At 44.5% G+C, this 5000-nt stretch overlaps 1 pseudogene; it reads left to right on the plus strand.

The window, feature by feature from the left end:
- Positions 1-1613, plus strand: part of LOC128308819 (uncharacterized) — a 6684-nt pseudogene extending 5071 nt beyond the window's left edge.
- Positions 1614-5000: the final 3387 nt, after the last annotated feature.

A 5000-nucleotide genomic window follows, 5' to 3' on the forward strand; every position in this document is an offset into this window, starting at 1 on the left:
GTTGATCCTCCAAGCGCTCGATGAGCTTTTCCATCGACACTACCGACGCTGCTGCTACGGCTGTGCCAACTCCACTCGTTCGGTCAACACCACTCGTGGCTGTGGCCTTTCCTTCTGTTACTCGACTGAGCATCACCACCGGTTTCGAGCTCACCGGTGGCCGGCTCTCGGTCGATCCCGACCGTGACCGCAGGATCCGACTACTGTACGACATCGCCAGTCCGAAGGAGTCCGCGCTTTACGCTGGATTTACTCCCCCTCCACGGGGGGACGCCAGCAGCGGACCGCCACGATGATCGCCCAAGAACAAACAAAAATCAACAAATTTTATTAAATAAATAAAATGTTTTCAAAAGAAAAATTTTTGTTTTCGGGTTCGCTGTCTGCCGTCCTGCTTAAGTCTCCGCTGCGTTGCGTTCGCGCCTAAATGTATACCGTCCGCATACACTGCCTCGGGAGCTTTTGTCGCCACGCGCTTCTCCACCTCACGGATAGGTGGCGCTGTGGAGCAGAAGCTCTGAGCTGTCACAACGCGTCGCTCGAGCGCACACCCACACGCGACGATCCACCTGACGCCGCTTTGCCGCTATTTTTGCACGCACTTATTTCGCGTTTTGGTGATAAATTTTCACTTCAACCGCTATGATAACTGTTTATCACCCGCAGCACTATGTTTTAAACGCGTCGCTCACTGTTTTCAATCGTTTTTTATGCGTTTTTTGAGCACTTAAAGTCTCCCATACAAACTATATGGGGAAACTTTATACACAGTTTTTAGGCGAACATCGTCCTAATTTCTATTGAAATGCGCCATAAATCACTGTATCGCACCGTAATGAGCAGTTTTCAACACTTTCCTGTCCTTTTTCCGGTGATTTTACACTTTATTTTCCGCTTTTAACCGGAGCGACACAGAGGCACGTCCGAGCACTGCTATGACAGCTGTCGCACACACAGGGATAACTGGCTTGTGGCCGCCAAGCGTTCATAGCGACGTGGCTTTTTGATCCTTCGATGTCGGCTCTTCCTATCATTGTGAAGCAAAATTCACCAAGCGTAGGATTGTTCACCCTTTCAAGGGAACGTGAGCTGGGTTTAGACCGTCGTGAGACAGGTTAGTTTTACCCTACTGGTGTGTGCTGTTTGCCGCTATCTTAACGGAATTCCTGTGCAGTACGAGAGGAACCACAGGTACGGACCACTGGCTCAATACTAGTTCGACCGGACTTTGGTATGACGCTACGTCCGCTGGATTATGCCTGAACGCCTCTAAGGTCGTATCCAATCCGAGCTGATAGCGCTTCTCAAACCCATTAGGTGATCGGAAGCTAGCGGGCTTAACAACCCTCCGAGATCCGTCGGTGCTGCCCCGCGCACACTGACGTCTCATCCCCGCTATAGCACTAGACTGAGCCGCAACGGGCGGGAGCACGCTGCACGTGGAAGTACCTTACCACAGGGAACCCTGGTGGCTGTGTTTCCGTCGACCGTGGATACAACTAGTTTCGACACCTTCGACCGCCCGCAAACGACGGGACTACAGGCTGGGAGCTGCGAGTTGTAGAGATGCGTTCGCATCGATCCTCTCAGGCGACCCATGCTTGCTGGTGCTCGCGTTCACTTTGGGAATGGAGTGTTCGCGAGAGTGATTGTTGTGTTGTGTGTGTACAGTTGGTGCTTGCGTGCACTCCCATAGTGGAGTGTTCGCGAGCTTAAAACGCTAAGTCCCGATTAATACTCTCCTCGCAACATTATGTGCGTGGCTCCACGCCAAGTGGGATTAGCGGTGCGAAACGCGATTGGTAAAGTCGATGGTGATGTGCGTACCAACAGGCGATTTGTTAAGTCAAATGCGATCTGTGGTGCAACAGGCAATGTGTGTTTATTATCAGGTGTTGTTGGAAGTCAATACGATTTGACTTTCAAAAATTTTTCTAAGTCCCGATTTTTTTTCTCGTCGAGTAACTACAATGCACTATTTCTATCGCAGCGGACTTGCGGTTCATGGCCTTAATGATCGCGAACGAACACGTATTCGCAAAAAAATTTTTGTATGAAAAAGTCACCACTCGGGTACCTCCATACAAAAGTACCAAGTTCGGGTCGAGTGGTCGATGGACGTCGAAGGTGAAAATTTTTCATCATCGAAAATTTTTTCCAAAGTTGAAGCAATTGGGCCCTAGAGTATGAAAAGTGAAACCACGGATCGATATGAGAAATAAAAATTTTTGTATGAAAAAGTCACCACTCGGGTACCTCCATACAAAAGTACCAAGTTCGGGTCGAGTGGTCGATGGACGTCGAAGGCGAAAATTTTTCATCATCGAAAATTTTTTCCAAAGTTGAAGCAATTGGGCCCTAGAGTATGAAAAGTGAAACCACGGATCGATTTGAGAAATAAAAATTTTTTGTATGGGAGGGCCCCTGCTAGAACATTTTTACCAAGTGCGACCATTTTACCCGGTGAGTCAAAAAAAAAATTTTTTTCACGGTGACTCAAAACTTCAATATTAGACTCCCCTGAGTATGAAAAGTGAAACGAAAATCATTTTTGAGAAGAAAAAATTTTTGTATGGGAGGGCCCCTGCTAGAACATTTTTCCCAAGTGCGTCGATTTTGGGTCGCCGACACAAGCTCGGGTCAAAAAATTTTTTTTTTCACGGTGACTCAAAACATCAATTTTAGACTCCCCTGAGTATGAAAAGTGAAACGAAAATCATTTTTGAGAAGAAAAAATTTTTGTATGGGAGGGCCCCTGCTAGAACATTTTTCCCAAGTGCGTCGATTTTGGGTCGCCGACACAAGCTCGGGTCAAAAAATTTTTTTTTTCACGGTGACTCAAAACATCAATTTTAGACTCCCCTGAGTATGAAAAGTGAAACGAAAATCATTTTTGAGAAGAAAAAATTTTTGTATGGGAGGGCCCCTGCTAGAACATATTTCCCAAGTGCGTCGATTTTGGGTCGCCGACACAAGCTCGGGTCAAAAAAATTTTTTTTTCTCGGTGACTCAAAACATCAATTTTAGACTCCCCTGAGTATGAAAAGTGAAACGAAAATCATTTTTGAGAAGAAAAAATTTTTGTATGGGAGGGCCCCTGCTAGAACATTTTTCCCAAGTGCGTCGATTTTGGGTCGCCGACACAAGCTCGAGTCAAAAAAATTTTTTTTTCACGGTGACTCAAAACATCAATTTTAGACTCCCCTGAGTATGAAAAGTGAAACGAAAATCATTTTTGAGAAGAAAAAATTTTTGTATGGGAGGGCCCCTGCTAGAACATTTTTCCCAAGTGCGTCGATTTTGGGTCGCCGACACAAGCTCGGGTCAAAAAATTTTTTTTTTCACGGTGACTCAAAACATCAATTTTAGACTCCCCTGAGTATGAAAAGTGAAACGAAAATCATTTTTGAGAAGAAAAAATTTTTGTATGGGAGGGCCCCTGCTAGAACATTTTTCCCAAGTGCGTCGATTTTGGGTCGCCGACACAAGCTCGGGTCAAAAAATTTTTTTTTTCACGGTGACTCAAAACATCAATTTTAGACTCCCCTGAGTATGAAAAGTGAAACCACGGATCGATTTGAGAAATAAAAAATTTTTGTATGGGAGGGCCCCTGCTAGAACATTTTTCCCAAGTGCGTCGATTTTGGGTCGCCGACACAAGCTCGGGTCAAAAAAATTTTTTTTTCTCGGTGACTCAAAACATCAATTTTAGACTCCCCTGAGTATGAAAAGTGAAACGAAAATCATTTTTGAGAAGAAAAAAATTTTGTATGGGAGGGCCCCTGCTAGAACATTTTTCCCAAGTGCGTCGATTTTGGGTCGCGACACAAGCTCGGGTCAAAAAAAAAAATTTTTTCATGGTGACTCAAAACATCAATTTTAGACTCCCCTGAGTATGAAAAGTGAAACGAAAATCATTTTTGAGAAGAAAAAAATTTGTATGGGAGGGCCCCTGCTAGAACATTTTTCCCAAGTAAATTCGATTTTACCCGGTGAGTCAAAAAATTTTGAAAAAAATATTTTGCCAAAATCGTGTTCATTGCCTATTATAAGGGACCAGGTCAGCTCACACGCATTTTTGGAGACCATATGGAAAGTGCGTCTGGGATTGCGGAAATTAAGTTTAGAGTGTTAAATGATGGTTTCGCAATCCCGAAAGGCTCAAAATCCACCCTAAGGTCCCCTGGGTGAAATGTGGTTTCCAAGGTGTGAGCGCTATCGGTGATAGAGTTGGAATGTGATTTCCAGAGCGCAGGGCGACTGGGCTTAGAGCGAAAATCATAGACAAGGGTAAGTATTGGACTGAACGACTCGAAGCAAACGAAAATCATAGACAAGGGTAATGGACTGAACGACTCGAAGCAAACGAAAACCACACACAAGAGTAATGGACTGAACGAATCGAAGCAAACGAAAATCACATACAAGAGTAATGGACTGAACGAATCGAAGCAAACGAAAAACCACAGACAAGAGTAATGGAGTGAACGAATCGAAGCAAACGAAAACCAAAGACAAGAGTAATAGAGTGAACGAATCGAAGCAAACGAAAACCATGAACACAGGGATAACTGAGAACGAACCTACCTATCAGAGCATGTGAAAGCATGGACAAGAGTACTGAAAATCGGACCAAACCTCAAGAAGCACACGAAAATCATGGACAAGAGTACTCAAAAACACGGACCAAACCTATGGAAGCACACGAAAACCATGAACACAGGGATAACTGAGAACGAACCTACCTATCAGAGCATGTGAAAGCATGGACAAGAGTACTGAAAATCGGACCAAACCTCAAGAAGCACACGAAAATCATGGACAAGAGTACTCAAAAACACGGACCAAACCTATGGAAGCACACGAAAACCATGAACACAGGGATAACTGAAAACTGACTGTGAACCTATCAGAGCATGTGAAAGCATGGACAAGAGTACTGAAAATCGGACCAAACCTCAAGAAGCACACAAAAATCATGGACAAGAGTACTCAAAAAC

The sequence above is a fragment of the Anopheles moucheti genome, assembly GCF_943734755.1.
Source record: "Anopheles moucheti chromosome X unlocalized genomic scaffold, idAnoMoucSN_F20_07 X_unloc_6, whole genome shotgun sequence".
In the NCBI taxonomy this organism is placed as follows: domain Eukaryota; kingdom Metazoa; phylum Arthropoda; class Insecta; order Diptera; family Culicidae; genus Anopheles; species Anopheles moucheti.